At 36.9% G+C, this 18772-nt stretch overlaps 1 long non-coding RNA gene across 1 annotated transcript in view; it reads left to right on the top strand.

The window, feature by feature from the left end:
- Positions 1 to 1076: 1076 nt before the first annotated feature.
- Positions 1077 to 18772, top strand: part of LOC147373875 (uncharacterized) — a 137938-nt gene continuing 120242 nt past the window's right edge. Inside the window, exons 1-2 of the long non-coding RNA XR_015163157.1 lie at positions 1077 to 1358; positions 17068 to 17184. This is a non-coding gene — a long non-coding RNA (uncharacterized LOC147373875). The remainder of the gene's footprint in view (positions 1359 to 17067; positions 17185 to 18772) is intronic.

Raw genomic sequence — 18772 nt, 5'->3', positions numbered from 1 at the left:
GGAATGAAGGGCATTTAAAAACTCAAGAATTGAAAAGTTAAAAAAAGTAAAGAATAGAGATGCCATGATGCCTATTATTGAAAAACAGTAAGCAGGAATTTAGGGTTCATTTGAGAAAGTACTTGTGGAATGTACTGTCTTCTAAGTTCACTAAAAGTTACAGGGTATTTCTGTTTTGTTTTAATATTAAAATAATGTACATAAACTAAGTTAAGTTGAGAAGATGCTGAATGCTTTTATTTTTTCCCCTTCGATTTGCTGGAAACCAATGTACATCATTGAGAGGATGGTGCATGATTTAACATTATCCGATCCCGGGAGCCAGCATGAGGAACTCCGCCCATGACAAAGGTCATGAGGAAGGAGGCTCGGCATACGCAAAGGCGGGATCGAGCCTCAGGAGTCCCCCTGGAAATTCTCGAGCATCTACCCCCCAAACCAGAGTCTGCCTACTTTCTGCTTTGTGCTTTCACCTACACGTCTGACTTTACGGGGGGCTGTCCCCCACTACCTCTCTGAAAAAACAGTTAGCTTACAGCTCCAGTTAATAAGTCCTGGGTGTGACAGTGTTTCAACCTACAAACTCCTTTGGAAGTCCTCTAGCCTGCCTGAATAGGTTTTTCTGGCCACATGTGATTGTTCAGAGCCTCCCAACTGTGAGAGGCGGGAGATGTTCTAAACTCTAAACACAGATTCCTTTGAGTAGTTAAAAGATTGATTAGAAATTGTATTGGTGAAGGGTTTTTCACTTATTGGGCCAATGTTTGCTGCTAAGTCTCCATATCCCTTACCTGCTGTGTCCCTGGCAGTGTATTGATTAATATAATTGGTGTAAGTAGTAGCTTTAATGTTTGTAACCTTGGACCCTTGAGTTAATTCTTTTCTTCATTGAGCCCACCACACCTTTGCCCTATAGGAATGCAACTTTATCTAATGCTTTTGGAGGGTGTCTCCTGACTTTGGAATAATGACCTTTAGAGAAAATAAGTTTCTTAAAATGTTAACAGGCTTCCTGGCCAGAAGATGATGTAAATCACCTGAACTTTTGCATATGATAAGTTTGAAAGTCTGGCTTCGATTAGGATCAGGAACTGCTGTCCTTGCATGACTCCACCCCTTCCCCCATTATCCTCTATGCACAACTTAAGGTATAAAAACTACTTTGGAAAATAAAGTGCGGGCCTTGTTCACCGAAACTTGGTCTCCCCATGTCGCGCTCTCTCTCACTCTGGCTGAGTCTCCATCTGGAGCGCGGAACCCACCATGCTTACTAATTATGCCTGGGCTTCTAAGATCCGACCGGGGAGGCCTCAGTGTCTCCTCTCCTTCAGGAGAACGGAAGGATGCCTGCAGCCTATGTAAGTGGTGCAAACTTCTTGTCTTGAAGTTTTATTGGTCTCCCGCGTAAACCAAGCTACTCAGCCTCTTTTCTCCACTGAATTTCCTCACTGAGCTATCCTCATTCTATTACTCTTTATATCTTTGATAAATATTTAAATAAATAGGTCACCTATGCCGTCTCTCCTTCAAATACCCTGGATCAGCCAGAGCTGGACCCCAGCAATCCATAGAAAGTTTAAAATATATCAATTCTTGGGCTGTACCCAGACTTACTGAATCAAAATCTTTAGAAAGTATTTAAAATAAACAAATGACTCTTCACCCAGTCAGCTCTTCACTCTTCACGCAACCCAGTCAGCTCTGGCGTCACTGACTTGCTTTCTCTTTGCTGGACACATTAACCATCCTCTAACTTCAAAGATTTTTGTGCAGCTTAATAAGACTTACCCTCCATCTCCTTCAGGTCTTCTCAAAGGTGCCCTTTTCAGTAAGACCTCCTTGTTCACTCTTTTAATATATAAATACTTCCTTGATCATCCTATGTGACTGAGCATGTGTGTGCATGCTCGGTCATGTCTGAGTCTTTCAACCCCAGGGATTGTAGCCTGCCAGACTCCTCTGTCCATGAAATTTTCCAGGGAAGAATACTGGAGTGGGTTACAAGTTTCCTACTCCAGGGGATTGTCCTGGCTAGGGATTGAATTCATATCTCTTGAGTTTCTTGCATTGGCAGGTGAATTCTTTACCAGTAGCAATACCTGGGAAGCCCTCTGATCAGCCTGTTTAAAATACCAAATGTTCCTTTCCAGCACTGCCAGTTCTCTTTCCCGGCTGTATTTTTCTCTATAGCTCTTACCATCAGGTATGTCATCTGTTTCACTGTCCAGCTATCTACACTAGAATGTGTAGAGAAGAAGGGAGGGAGTCGAGGAGGGAAAGAAGGAGAAAAGAGAAGAAAGTAAAAATGAGAAAACCAAACCTTAGAGGAAATCTCAGCTAGCTGAGGTTATCACAAGTACCTGCCAAACCAAGTGAGTGAGTGAAGTCGCTCAGTCATGTCTGACTTTTTGCGACCCCATGGACTGTAGCATACCAGGCTCCTCCAGTGAAATATGACTAACCTAAGATTCATGTATGAGAGTTTATATATGATTTTGAAACTCATAATTATTGTTCCTCTCTAATTTTGTTATCATAATAGCATCTCAGAACATGTTTGAAGTGAACTGAAGTGAAAGTCATTCAGTTGTGTCTGACTTTTTGAGACCCCATGGACTATATCCATGGAATTCTCCAGGCCAGAATACTGGAGTGGGTAGCTTTTCCCTTCTCCAGGGGATCTTCCCAACCCAGGGACTGAACCCAGGTCTCCTGCATTCCAGGAGGATTCTTTACCAGCTGAGCCACAAGGGAAGCCCAAGAATACTGGAGTGGGTAGCCTATCCCTTCTCCAGCAGATCCTCCCAACCCAGGAATCAACCTGGGGTATCCTTCATTGCAGATGGATTCTTTACCAACTGAGCTATGAGGGAAGCCCCTCAGAACATGTTTATTTTCATTATATTCATGTTATTCTGTGAGGGGATCTATATGGATTTGAGATAAATTTATCCATTGGGGTCACTCAGGTAATGTTATATTTAGGTAGAGAAAGATGTTTTTAAGTCAAGGAAAATTGGAGCTTGGTTAATGCTGATTCTCAACCAGAGTTGGGTCAAACACAAAGATAGTATTTTACTTTACCAAAGCTGACCAGACAGGGAATGTTTGAATTTGTTTGTCAGGGCTATTTTCAATAGGTCTGTCTGAAAAGCACATTTCAACAATAGATTGATCCCCTTGGCATTTTATATCTTTGGCTGAGCTGCTTTAGGTTAGAAATTAAAACATCCCATTATATAGCTACCAAATTGAGTTCAGTGCTTCTGGCATTTAAGCTTGTTTAAAAGTCCTGCAAAGAGTATCTGTTTTGTAAATGTCTTTTGTAGAAATGGATGAAATAGTGAGTTAGGATCTTAAGATAAAAGAAAGAAAAGCTTGTGTAGAATAATACAGATACAAATTTAATCTCATAACAAATTTAACACAGCAGCAAACCTGAGTTTTGAAAGATCAAAATAGGTTATAATTTCATTTAGGAAGATGTTACTTTGTGCCTTTCTTGTTTAGAACTAAAACATTTCTGTGCAATTTAAGAAGGTTGGTCTCTTCATACTATACTGCAGTTTTATGATTTTTGTTTTTGCAATGTTTAATTCCTTTTCTTGGATGGACAAATTATCCTTGTGTGCCCTGCAGCCAACTGTAATGATTTCCACTGACTGCAGTAATGAGGGCAGAGATGATTAACTCTAGGCCTTTCTCTCTCTAAAGTCAGCAAACAAGTTACCAGCAAAATGTATACTTTGTGTTTTATATATGTATATATATATATAGTTTTTGTTTGTGTGTGTGTGTGTGTGTGTGTGTGTATATATATATAGTCAAACAAGCAAGAATATTCTTATCTTCCCTCCCAGCAAGAGTTAAAAAAATTGCTAAACCACCAGCACGGTTATTGCCAGTTGGCCAGAGGACCAGGTCACTTGCACGTCCTCCCTCAGCAGGTAGAGGGTATTTGCATACTTGGCTGCATTCTTGAAGGACAGATGCTCTGGTGATCCTGATCTCAGTGGGATGCAGAGGCCCTGTCTCCTACAGCTTTACTTTAGCCCATTTTAAACAAAGAGTTAAGCTAGAATATAGAACTCTTTCAAGAAAAAAAAATGTGATAATTCAGATGTATAAAAGCTAAAGTAAACATTATTTTACCCCTGGACCTAAGATGTACCTTTTAACTTAATAGTCTTTGATCGTGAGACGTTTACCTTGTTTTACTGATGGAGGAATAGTGTCTGACTACATGTACTGGATTGTTGTGGCTATTGCTAAAGAAGATCTCCTCTGCTCTAGATGATTCTTTTGGTCTTTGCAAAAGAATAAAGTGTTTTTCTAGAGGAGTTTTTACTCAGAATTTGCCTTTATGCCTCTCCTGGAAAATGCCTGGTAGTTAACTGTACAGATCTGAACTTCTAGGCTTCTATGTATTTTGCATTCATTATATTCCTCACACTATTCTTGGTACCATGGGTACAACAAAGAAGTAAAATAAACATGCCCCCGTGTAAGGAAATTTCCAACCTAGTTGTTGAACAAAAGACACCTACAATTATGCAATTACTATGTTGGCTACCTATAGAGTCTTAGAGATACTCCTGTTAGAATATCACTACATGTTAAGGTAGTCATTTACATAAAAATTTACATATTTTCATCCCTAGTTAGTGACACAAAATTTAATTTATAGTAGATATTTAATATTAGTTATTTTATATGAGGAAAAGTTTTGAATTCTATGAAAAGAGGTTTAATTTCTTTCATACTAGAGACACATTTTTATGCAATATTTATTTACTCTTTCTAAATATTTGAGGCCATTTTAGGTGAAAGACCAATTAAAAAACTAAGCAATTATTCTTCATTCATCTATCCAACTCATGATTATGTCTTACAGATCCAGAAAATAAATATCAAATCTATTCACTTCTCCACTGTTGTTATCAAATCCATATTGCCATTATCTCTTGCCTGTGTGTGCGTGTTAGTCACTCAATCATGTCCAATTCTTTTTTTTTTTATTTTTAAACTTTACATAATTGTATTAGTTTTGCCAAATATCAAAATGAATCCGTCACAGGTTCTTTATGATCCCAAGACTTCTGCAATTCTATATTAAATGGATCACCCTCTTTTCAATGTTTGCTTCTCTACTCCCCCACTGGTGGCAGCTAGTTGAGGTTTCTTTAAATGTTAACCAGAGATTGCTACTCCCTAGATTAGAACACTGGAATGACTCCTATACTTTTAGAATAAAGTCAAACACCTACCTTAACCTGACTAACAAAACCCTGCTCAGTTTGAACCTGCTGTAGCTCTGACTTCATCTTTGTTATTCATCCTTACCATTAAACCCCACACACATTCTGTTCTTTTTCAAAGGCTCATTCCAGCCATACATTCTTTGAACCAGTCATTTTCCCTTGCATATACCTCTCTCCGACTTTGTTATACCTGGGCTCTTTATTTGATCCTTCATGCTTCAATTTAAATTCTACTTCTGTATCCTTTAGAATGTTGATACTGAGATAAACGAAAGATGCACCCAAGAGTAACTTTATAGTTGGTTAACTATTTTACTTACAAGAATTCTGGAAGGAGGACTATCACAAAGCTAGTTAATGAAGAAGTCCAAATATATCAAGCGCTTGTGCAGTCTCTCTGCCCATTCTTTTTACTTTCTTTTCAAGGTTATGATGCCATCAACAAATCCAAGAATCCTATTCAAGAGTGAATAGATGGATACAATCAATGCTCTTTTAGGCAAGAAGTGCCAGGGGAATGGCTATTAGGTCACTTCCTCAAAGAAATAATTTTGGTAACACAGCATATAGTTGCCATTCATCTCCTTTTTATCACATCACCCAATTTTTATTTCTGGCATAGCATTTATAATCATCTGGGTTTTTTTTTTCTTTTTCTATTTTCTGTTTGTTTAATACCAGTCTCCTTTCATTAAAACGTAAGCTATTGGTAGCTATTTTGTTTATATATGAATTTCCAGAATCTAAAATCATGTCTGGCACATAGTAAGTTTTCAACAGATTATTATTCAGTAGATGAAATAACAATAATAATAAGGGAATGATACTGATATGTGCGAGTGAAAAGATTTCAAATGTTACATAAGTAACATAAACTACTAATACTTGAAAACATCTTTTAAGATTGAACACATATATACCTGTGGCAGATTCATTTCAATATTTGGCAAAACCAATACAATATTGTAAAGTTTAAAAATAAAATAAAATAAAAATTGATAAAAAAAAAGATTGGAAAAAAAAAAACACAAATTTTTCAAAATTATAATAATGAAAAACAAAGAAAAATAAATATCAGTTTAAAAAAATAAAAGAACAAAGCAATCAACCCTGTAGCATATATTCAATTGGTAAAGCCTCTTATAAGTAGTGTTACAGAATGATCAATCCAATTTTCTTACTAAGGTGGATGTCATCAAATATGCCTAGAATATGAACTCTGTGATGTAATTTTCAAAATTTCCTTCAATAATTTTTGTAAAATACCCGTGACTTTTCAAGCCTTTTTTTTTTTAATTTTCAGCTAAGTTTTATTGCTAGTGGGAATTGCATATTTTTAAGAACAGTGTTATATGCAGTTGAAGAAGTTGAAGTAAAAGTCGCTCAGTCATGTCCGACTCTTTGCAACTCCATGGGCTATACAGTCCATGGAATTCTCCAGGCCAGAATACTGCAGTGAGTAGTCTTTCCCTTCTCCAGGGGATCTTCCCAATCCAGGGATCAAACCCAAGTCTCCCACATTGCAGGCAGATAAGCCACAGGGAAAGCCTTTTTGTTCAATGCAATAGCACTAAGGAAAAAAAAAAAAAAAGTTATGTGGGGTCTGTGACACGTTTTATCTTGCCTGCATGCTAAGTCGCTTCAGTCTTGTCTGACTCTGTGCAGCCCTATGGAGTGCAGCCTTCCAGGCTCCTTTGTCCATGGGATTCTCCAGGCAAGAATACTGGAGGCGGTTGCCATGCCCTCCCCAGGGGTATCTTCCTGGCCCAGGAATCGAACCTGAGGGTACTTTACCTCTAACGCCACCTGGGAAGCCCTGTTTTACGTTCTTTCTCTCTCTCTAGTTGCGAAGTCGTGTCCAACACTTGCGACCCCGTGGACTGTAGCCTGCCAGCCACCTCTGTCCATGGGATTCTCCAGGGAAGAATGCTGGAGTGGGTGGCCATTTCCTTCTCCAAGGGATCTTTCCGACTCAGGAATTGAACCCAAGTCTCCTGCATTGCAGGCAGATTCTTTACCGACTGAACTATGAGGGAAGCCCTTTTTACCTATGTGCCTTTAAAAATTGTTTAGTCATAGCTACTGCCGTTGAACATGTTGGCATATGGATTTGGTGGCATGCACTTAATGTTTTACATTGAAAATATAAACAGGCTTTTAAAGAAAACTCCCAAATGTTTTTTTATACTAGATGCTACCCCTGTTTATGTGCTTATTTCCAATGTTTATTTCTTCATAAATAATTTTGTAGTGTGTTGAATAACAACCGTTGTAGCCTGGCTACAAAGTCATTGTTTCTGTAGATGATACGAGCTAGATGATTTAGTTTGTATAAAAGAGGACAAAACCTAAATATATGTGTATTAAAAATTATCTCTGACATTAAAATAGGTTCAATAGCCGAAGTGTAGCAATTATTATAGCCATATTGAGTCATGGCCTGGCCTATCCGACTGATTTCAAAATCAGTTAATACACATGACCTGGGGAGCATCCATGTCAGGTTTACTACAGTCAGAGAATGGAGATTTCTTACAATTGGACTTCTGGAAATCTTCCTTTTTTAAGGGTCTTATATAATAAATTAAAAAAAAAATAGATCTTATATTCCATTATTTATATTTTATTTCCTTCCTAAGTATAATGGATCCAGAAAAAAGAAACTAAGTAGCCATATAGATCAAAATTTATAACAATATTGTTACTCAAATTTGGATTAAATGTCTTTTTAAAGAAATAAATGACAAGGAATGAAGATTCTTCCTCGTTAAAAACATAAGTAATGCGTGGTAGAAAATAATTGAAGTATGAGAAGAGAAAATAATTATGTATTTACTTAATAGAGATAAAGAAAGTAAATTATTATTGAAAGAAAAAATGTTGATTTTTTGAAATATGGCTGAACAGAATCAATACAGAGATATATAGGTATACAGGTATAGCATGGGAGTTATAATAAGGGTTAAAATGATCACTTTCTGGCTTAAGATGTAAAATCTATCAAGGAGTGATGGCAATAATCGTCTTATAGGTATTATGAAGATTTATGTGCAAGTACATAAAAACTGCTTAAAAGAGATCAGGCATGTGGTAAGTGCATTAGGCTTCCCTGGTGGCTCAGACCATAAAGAATCTGCCTGCAATTGGGAGACGAGGGTCAATCCTTGGGTTGGAAAGATCCCCTGGAGAAGGGAATGGGCTACCTACTCCAGTATTCTTGCCTGGAGAATTCTATGCACAGAGGATCTTGGTGGGCTACAGTCCATGGCGTGACAAAGAGTCAGAGATGACTAAGCGACTAATACACACAAGTGCTCACTAAATGTTAGCTATTAGTATTTCCTAAATGCTCTGAATGCTTACTTTTAGAGGAGGGGAAATGGTGATCAAGAATATTGACTCTGGCTTATATATTTTCTGAGAATAAAAGCTCTTCACTTAAATGGATCCATAGGAAATAATGTTTTAAGGAAAATTCAGGTTTCAGAAATATTGAGAAATAATGCTGAGGACATGACAATATATGGGGTGTGAGGGTCCCTTTCTAAGGATATGGGAGTTAGAGAGACCATAGTGTTTAGATTTTTGTGGGCAGTGGAAGTGTCAACCTGTGAGTCAAAGGCGAAAAAAAAAAATCAGAGCACTGTGATGATGGCAGCACACGGCAGGGACCTGTTATTTGGGCATTGACCAAGGAAAACAAGCATGATGATCAGCATCATTAATTTCCTCTCCAGTACTCCTTTGGAGAACAGTAGCTATTTGAACTTTGCAGAATGAGTCTGAGGTCAGGATGAAATGTGCTTTGGTTAGAAGTGGAGCTGGGTACTTCTATAGTCCAGTGGTTAAGGCCCTGCCACTTCCAATGCAGGAAACGTGGGTTTGATCCCTAGTTGGGGAGCTAACATCCTACATGCTCTGTGATTTGACAAATAAATAAACAAATGCTTTCTTAAAAATCCAATTAAAAAAAAAAAAAGTGGTTCCAAATGATTCCCTCAATCCATCGGTGTTTGTCACAGAGATGGACCCTGTGGTCGCTCGGGACAGGGAGCCAATAGCTCTGGGATAATGTGCTCTCTGTTGGGGATGAATTGTTTGATCGGATCAGTCTGTACACAGTCTGGTCAGCACTCTGCCTAGCCCTGAATCCTTCCAGGTCTCAACGTCTCCATCTGGGGAGGGTTTTAGTGATAGTATCCTCTTCATTGCATTTTGGGATGACTAAATGTGTTAACTGATGTAAAGCACTTAAGACAGTGATGGAATATTGTAAGCTGTTGATAAATAAAGCATATTCCAATGTTATTTTCTTTCCTTTAAAAACATTGGTGTAAAGCATAGCAAACACAATACTCAGACGCCACCAGAGAACTACAAACATATGAAACATAAACTTTTCAGAAAAATAAGAAGAGTGCTGTGTCAAAAAGAGTACTGTGCGTACTATTAAAAGGCTTCTGTCTTAATCTTGCCTCCTCTTCTAAGTTCATTATGATTATGATCTGGTAACTTGCCGTCTTCCAGTTTCAGTATCCTTATCTGTGAAACGTCAATTGTCATAAATGCCTTTCTACTTCCTAAAAGAAATGGCAACCCCCTCTAGTATTCTTGCCTGGGGAGTCCCATAGACAGAGAAGCCTGGCGGCCTCCAGTCCATGGAGTGGTAACACAGTCAGACACCACTTAGAGACTAAAGAGCAACAACAATTTCCTAAAGGGCTATTAGGGCAAAAGAGACTTGTAAACCATAAAGTTGTATTTATTACATAGACTTATACTAGAGTAAATGTAACATCATTATTACACATTATTATTAAATTGAAATATTTAATTGTACTTATCTCTACCTGAATATTGGAGATGATAAGGAAACTCTTCGATTAATAAATGATAACTGATTGAGATGCATAACTGAGTAAAGATTACCTAAAGAATGCTATAAGAAAATTTCCTTTTCATATGTAGTATATTTATATGTTAAATTTACATGATGCTTTATAATTTTGTTTCTACTGACATTTCATTATTTTCTGAATATCTTTACAAATGTTTGGGGTTCGTACTGTTGTCAGCAGACTGTCCCCAAAGAATGAACTCTTTAAAGAGAAAATACACAGGATGAATCATGCTCTTCTTGTGTATTTATAATACTGTTGGTAGCTTCTTGTACGGGTTTTGTATCTAACGTCTTACACTGCCTGTGGAATGTCAGTGGTAATGCTTAGAACAGTATAGCTTTATTAATTCAGTTTTAACTTATTAATATTTCTTCCCATAAGTTCCATAAGAGAAAATATTCAGGTAGTTTTAGGATAAAGAAAATTTTATTTCTAAGCAGGGCTTCTGAATTATCTAACTATGTTTTTCATATGAAGTGTTAGAAACCTCGGCAAAGAAGAGTGCAGTATATAAATTTGAAGGAAATTATCTGGAATTTTTTTGAGCCCACTTTACTGTAAGTCTTAACTTTATATGTTATTCCTGACTAAAGGAGGAAAGAACAAGAATATTAAAAAGAGTAGACTCCACTAATCACATAATGTTAAATAGAGGCACAGCACCTCACACCTCCCACATATCACTGCAAAATGTAGCGGAAGCAACAATATCTTCAGAGAGGTGAATTACAATAAAATAGATCAAGAGAAAAAATATGATAAATGAGAGTAGAGCTAACAATAATTTTTTAAATGTATCTGGAAGACATAATTACCTCTATGTCTCATTAATCTCCTTCAGTTTCCCTTCCTGCTGAAGAGTAAAGAAACTTTCATTTATTCAAATCTCTTTTGTTTTAAATGGCTTAAATTCACTTTCCAAATTTAATCTACTCTAAAATTAACCACACAGGGTTAATGACTTCTTCATTAAGTAAAAGCTCAGCACACTTAGAGATTAGATCAAAGAGTCTGAGAAGGGTTTCTTCCTGGGTTCTTATGGTCAGGGAGGGGTGCCTTGAGCCAGCTGATGTCATGGTGATTGATGTTCATCAGTTCAGTTCAGTTCATCACTCAGCCATGTTCGACTCTTTGCAACCCCGTGAACCATAGCATGCCAGGCCTTCCTGTCCATCATCAACTCCTGGAGTTTACTCAAACTCATGTCCATCGAGTCTGTGGTGCCATCCAACCATCTCATCCTCTGTCATCCCCTTCTCCTCCCGCCTTCAATCTTTCCCAGCATCAGGGTCTTTTCCAATGAGTCAGCTCTTCGCATCAGGTGGCCAAAGTATTGGACTTTCAGCTTCAACATCAATCTTTCCAATGAATATTCAGGACTGATTTCCTTTAGGATGGACTGGTTGGATCTCATTGCAATCCAAAGGACTCTCAAGAGTCTTCTCCAACACCACAGTTCAAAAGCATCAATTCTTCAGCATTCAGATTTCCTTATAGTCCAACTCTCACATACATACATGGCTACTGGAAAAGCCATAGCCTTGACTAAATGGAACTTTGTTGGCAAAGTAATGTCTCTGCTTTTTAATATGCTATCTAGGTTGGTCATAAATTTCCTTCCAATGAATAAGTGTCTTTTAATTTCATGGCTGCAGTCACCATCTGCAGTGATTTTGGAGCCCCCCAAAAATAAAGTCAGGCACAATTTCCACTGTTTCCCCATCTATTTCCCATGAAGTGATGGGATCAGATGCCATGACCTTAGTTTTCTGAATGTTGAGCTTTAAGCCAACTTTTTCACTCCTCTCTTCACTTTCATGAAGAAGCTCTTTGGCTCTTCTTCACTATCTTCCATAAGGGTGGTGTCATCTGCATGTCTGAGGTTATTGATATTTCTCTAAGCAATCTTGTTTCCAGCTTGTGCTTCATCCAGTCCAGTGTTTCTCATGATGTACTCTGCATAAAAATTAAATAGCAGGGTGACAATATACAGCCTTGACGTACTCCTTTTCCTATTTGGAACCAGTCTGTTGTTCCATGTCCAGTTCTAACTGTTATTCATAGGCTTCTGCAGTGATGGTGTTGCTTGTCTGCCTGATAATTGCATATGCTGCTGGCAACTGATGCTAAAACCTGTAGCTGGTAACTATGATGTCCTTTCTCTGTTGCCTATGTTTTAAGTTCTTGAATACTGTCTTCTCTTGTCAATATATTACTTTCCTTTTTAACACTGTGTGCTACACATTGAATCAACAAAATTGTAGAAATATCATGGTTTTACACGAAGTTATCTTTCAACATACAACCTTTCTGTTTCTGCCAGGAGATTTGTTGTGCTAGCAATCCAGGATCAACTTAATCAAATTTCAAGGATTGAGTAGATGTAAATCTGAGCCTTAGTTCTTGTGAGTTCTGGATAATCAGTTCAACTCAGTTCAGTCCCTCAGTTATGTCCAAGTCTGTGCAACCCCATGGACTGCAGTATATCAGATGTCCCTGTCCATCACCAAATACCGGAGCTTGCTCAAACTCATGTCCATCAAGTCGGTAATGCCATCCAACCATCTCATCCTCTGTCATACCCTTCTCTTCCTGCCTTCAATCTTTCCCAGCATCAGAGTCTTTTCCAAGGAGTCAATTCTTCACATCAGGTGGCCAAAGTGTTGGAGTTTCAACATCAACATCAGTCCTTCTAATGAATATTCAGGACTGATTTCCTTTTGGATTGACTGGCTGGATCTCGTTGCAATCCAAGGGACTCTCAAGAGTCCTCTCCAACACCACAGTTCAAAAGCATCAATTCTTCAGCACACAGCTTTCTTTGTAGTCCAACTTTCACATCCATACATGACTTCTAGAAAAACTATAGCTTTGACTAGATGGACTTTGTAGGCAAAGTAATGTCTCTGCTTTTTAATATGCTGTCTAAGTTGGTCATAACTTTTTCTCCAAGGAGCAATAGTCTTTTAATTTCATGGTTTCAGTCACCATCTACAGTGATTTTGGAGCCAAAAAAAAATAAAGTCTGCCACTGTATCCACTATTTCCCCATCTATTTGCCATGAAGTGATGGGACAAGATACCACAATCTTTTTCTGAATGTTGACTTTTAAGCCAACGTTTTCACTCTCCTCTTTCACTTTCATCAAGAGGCTTTTTAGTTATTCTTTACTTTCTGCCATAAGTGTCGTGTCATCTGCATATCTGAGGTTATTGATATTTCTCTCAGAAAACTTGATTCCAGCTTGTGCTTCATCCAGCCCAGCATTTCTCATGATGTACTCTGTATATAAGTTAAATAAGCAGGGTTTTTTGACAAGGCTGACAATATACAGCTTTGAAGTACTCCTTACCCTATTTGGAACCAGTCTGTTGTTCCATGTCCAGTTTTAACTGTTGCTTCCTGACATGCATACAGATTTCTCAAGAGGCAGGTTAGGTGGTCTGGTATTCCCATCTCTTTAAGAATTTTCCAGAGTTTGTTGTGGTCCTCACAATCAAGGGCTTTGCCATAGGCAATAAAGCAGAAACAGATGTTTTTCTGGAGCTCTCTTGCTTTTTTGATGATCCAGATGTTGGCAGTTTGATCTCTGGTTCCTCTGCCTTTTCTAAAGCCAGCTTGAACATTTGAAAGTTCATGGTTCATGTACTGTTGAAGCCTGGCTTTGAGAATTTTGAACATTACTCTGCTATTGTGTGAGACGAGTGTATTAGTGGGGCGGTTTGAACATTCTTTGGCATTGCTTTTCTTAGGGATTGGAATGATAACTGACATTTTCCATTCCTGTGGCCACTGCCGTGTTTTCCAAACTTGCTGGCATATTGAGTGCAGCACTTTCATAGCATCATCTTTTAGGATTTGAAATAGATCAACTGGAATTCCATTACCTCCACTAGCTTTGTTCGTAGTCATGCCTCCTAAGGCCCACTTGACTTTAAATTCCAGGATGTCTGGCTCTAGGTGAGTGATCACACCATTGTGGTTATCTGGGTCATGAAGATCTTTTTTGCATACTTCTTCTGTATATTCTTGCCACCTCTTCTTAATATCTTCTGCTTCTGTTAGGTCCATACCATTTCTGTCCTTTATATTGCCCATCTTTGCATGAAGTGTTCCCTTGGTATCTCTAATTTTCTTGAAGAGATCTCCAGCCTTTCCCAATCTGTTGTTTTCCTCTATTTTTTTGCACTGATAACTGAGGAAGGCTTTCTTATCTCTCCTTGCTATCCTTTGGAACTCTGTATTCAAAGAGGTATATCTTTCCTTTTCTCCTTTGCCTTTCACTTCTCTTCTTTTCAAAGCTATTTGTAAGGCCTCCTTGGACAACCATTTTGCCTTTTTGCATTTCTTTTTCTTGGGGATGGTCTTGATCCCTGTCTCCTGTTCAATTTCAAAAACCTGTCTCCGTAGTTCTTAAGGCACTCTATCTATCTCACTTCTACTTATTGGTCATAATTCTCTGAAATCAAGATGAGTTCACCAGGTTACCATCTCTGAACTCCAATTTCTGCCCCCTAGCATAGCAGGACTGATAACAGCTTCTCTGCTACTTCCTCTTTAGTCAGAAAATACTTCTCTGCTACTTTCTCTTGAGTCAGAAAATAGTTAAAAGAAGCCCTAAACTTGTCTCTGCCTGTGCTTTCATCCTCTCACAGATCCTAACTGGTTATTCTTCACACCCTTAGCATTTCCTTTGGGTTTTAAAGTAGGTGTTTGTGTCTGGGTTTTTAAAATTGTTCTCAGCAGGAGATTTAGTGTAAATCAACCTTCCTTTACTGAAACCAAGTCTGATTGTTATTAATAAATGCCTCTTAAGGATGAATGGTAAAATTGTAAAAAATATAAAGGGGAGTATAAAAAAGTTGTATTCCTTCCTTGACCATCCTAAATTACAACATGTAAGAAATGGTGTCTGATTTTAATACATGTTCCTCTCTTATCCAATCTTGAAAATGCGGTGGAGAGTATCAGACAAATCCTATTCATATACATGTTTCAGACTTCAGAGGCACCCATTATGGAAATTTTCAATAGATTTCATTTAAAATCCCTTCATAATACCTTGAATCATTAACTTGGGATATCTTAAATATCTCAACAACAAAAAAAGGCAGTGCATTTGATAATCTTTCAGCTGGTTTGTTAATGAGTAAGCAATGTTTATAAGGATTTTCTTTAATTCTCTTGAACCTGGTGAGTGTTATAATAATAATTGATTGCAGCTACTCTACAAATGATTATTTTATATCTGTTATGAATTGCTGATTTTACTTTTATTAATATGCTATGAGCATAAGTTTTATATATGATTTTTTTTAGCTTTTTATAAAGGTTTTCTATGTAATTACTCATAATCTGAAATTTTAGTTGGATTGAAGGGAATAGAGCAACTTTTAAATCAAAATCTTCACTGAAAGTGTTGAAACAATCTAAGCATGTTTATACTCATCTTAAATATAAACTTGAAATTTGGAAATACTTCTATTAAAACAAATTTATCCATGAATCAAAGCAATTCTACCTGTCCATGTATCAAAATAAATCAGTGAAAACCAAGTAAAGCTATGCCTCATTAATCTGACAAAAGCAAATATCTTTAATCAAAATTGTCAAGTATCTTTAATTAAAATTCAGAAATTTCCTTTCAAACCAGTAATATAATTGGAGTGTTTACTTTATAAAACTTAGATCACCATCTTCAAAGAGAACAAAGTGTTAATATTTGAGTTCTTCCAATAAAAAGTGTGAACAGATGATATCATTTGAAGTATAATATTTGCATGCACAGAAAAGGGCACTGAAATTTGAATGCAAAATTCATATTGTAGCTTCTAGCTAATGACAAGTATAGTAACCTCAAAGAAGTAGAAAATTCCAGAAATAAACACAATAAAAAATAATAACAATCAAAATGCCTATCATAGGCATTGGGATAAGAAATAATACCATTTGTCTGTCTGGCAGAAGACAATATTTCTGGTAACAAGTTTTAGATGCTGAGAGCAAAGTGATTATTTATCAAAAAATAGATTTGTTTTCAACTCCATTCGTAGAAATGGCTAAACTTTTAGTTGGGAAGATACAAGAAGTTATATATTGTAAGTTAAATGATCTTCAAAAACAAGTAATAGAAAGGGGATCAACTGAAACCCAAACATTATAGATCCTGTTAGCCTCATCTCCATAGTAAGTTTCTATTTCCTAAAATATCCAGTGTTAAGAGAAATAGTTTTAAAAGGAAATTTTGGAGTCAGATTTCTTGGGTTCTAACAGTGATTCTACTTGTTACTGAGTGTGTGTAATTGGGCCATTGTTACCTCAGTACCCCGGTTAGTCCGTCAATAAATGGAGTGGTTTTAAGGATTGAAAGGCAGTTTAAATACAAAGAATGAGTGGCATATAATTAGATTTCACTGCTACAATTATTTATACCTATGAAACTCTCACCGTTAAATTAGTATGGAATTCAGTCTTTTCTTTCTAAAATTTCTTTCTGGATATAATCTTGAGAGACCCCAGGGTAATATACTTGTCATTGAATCAATCCTTCTGATGTTCCCCTGAGATAACCTACAAGGAATCACATGTACTGTTTAGGTTGGTTTCATATCCCTTCATCATTCCAGACTCATTCTCAGGGCAGACCAAGAAAGCTCCTATGTTACCCCTGCAAGCCCACTGTGGTTTGTTCATCATGACCACTTTCTTGTACTTATTTATGCAGATCAAGATTACCTCTTGGTCTGCTCCTTTGGCTGAGAGGAATTATGCTCTTTTCACTTTAATGCTCAGTGAGAGTGACAGAGATGTCCCTTGTGCTATTGCTTTTTTATAATTAACCTTCCTCAAGTCCTCATTGTGGCACTAATATTAAGATGGGAATTTTTCTTCTTTTTTTGTTTAGAGGGCCAGGAGCTCTTTCCGCATTAACTGCATGCTGATCAGAGAATCAACACTTGATTGCTATATCCTAGGCTCTGAAGTTGAAATTGTTTACCTGCAGAGACCCATTTACCATATGGTGAGTTTCCCTTTGGGAGCTACTGTTATTCATTATTCCTTTCTATATCTGACTGAGAATGTACCAGATAAGTTTAAGTAAGGATGTGTTTGAATATCAATTTATTTTATTCTACCTTTCCTGCTCTAAGAGGGGAAAAAAATGTTCTCTTACAGCATAGCCTCCAAGTCCCAGATCCCAGCAGCTGTATTTGGGGAAGGAACACTTCCAAAAGAGGGCAACTGACTCCTCTTGCTTGAGCACCAGGTTCTTGACAAACCAGGTTGTCTTGTTAAATAAGTATATGTGCAATATATTGTATTTTTATAGATGTGAGCATTAACATGTTTTAATATAGAGATAATTACTTTAAAATTTAAGACAACCTGTATGTGAGACAGCAAAAGAGACACAGATATATAGAACAGTCTTTTGGACTTTGTGGGAGAGGGAGGAGGGGGATGATTTGGGAGAATGGCATTAAAACATGTATAATATCATATAAGAAATGAATTGCCAGTCCAGGTTCGATGCAGGATACAGTAAGCTTGGGGCTGGTGCACTGGGATGACCCAGAGGGATGGTATGGGAGGGAGGTGGGAGGTGGGTTCAGGATGGGGAACACGTGTACACCCATGGTGGATGCATGTTGATGTATGGCAAAACCAATACAATATTGTAAAGTAAAAAAAATAAATAAATTTAAAAAATCAAAAAAAAATTAGATATGACATATATGTGTTTAAGTTTTGAAATAGACCAGATCCTGGCTTATTTAAGAATCCCTTATGAGATGATGTTCAAATTATTTTTGTCTATGATATATAACTTTACTATTGAGGAATTTTGGAGGTTTCTGTGAGCACAAATAGAGGTGATTTTGATTCTTTACTTTGCAATTTTACTACATTTCATGAGGCAGCTAAAACTTTATTCCTACTTTTATTATTAAAGGTCACACATTAGAAACATGATTCACAGGAGCATAATGGGTAAATTGTTGCAATAAATACTGTAGAACTAGAACATTATAGATTTTTTTCAATTTTTATTTTGTTACTCTAAAATACAGATTCTGAAAAAAAAAAAAATAAAATAAAATACAGATTCTGTCTTTTGACCTAAGCGATTATTATCTAGGAAGAAGAACTCAAACTGAACTTAAGAAATGATATAGAAAAAAGTACATCTGGGTTTGTGATATTAAGAAATCAAATTATTTCTTAAGGTCCTATTCTTCTATTATTAGAAAAGTGTCATTAATGTCTATAGGCATCTGATGGGTTGGGGAAGACTTTGAAAGGAGTCAATAGATTAATCAGCATGCATTATTTTATTGAGAGCAGTATGTAAATGTATTTAATGCATGAATAAAATGCAAATCAAAATTGGAAAAAGCTCACTTAAAATTAACTATATTTACTACAAGAGAATTAAAATCCTTATTCCTCATTTGCTTTTATTTACTAACTGGTAAGAATTGACTGCTAGTACTGTATTTTCAGATACAATATTACAGCTTTAAATGGAAATGTGTATGTTTTAATTCCTTTTATTTTCCACAGTTAGACTACATTTAACTTTGAAATAGATGCTACGAATGTAAGAA

This window comes from Bos grunniens, chromosome 4 (assembly GCF_055505025.1).
Source record: "Bos grunniens cultivar Pamir isolate PY7600 chromosome 4, Bosgru_T2T1.0, whole genome shotgun sequence".
Classification (NCBI taxonomy): domain Eukaryota; kingdom Metazoa; phylum Chordata; class Mammalia; order Artiodactyla; family Bovidae; genus Bos; species Bos grunniens.
Note: the sequence above shows the minus strand (reverse complement) of the source record. Positions and strands in the feature narration are given on the sequence as shown.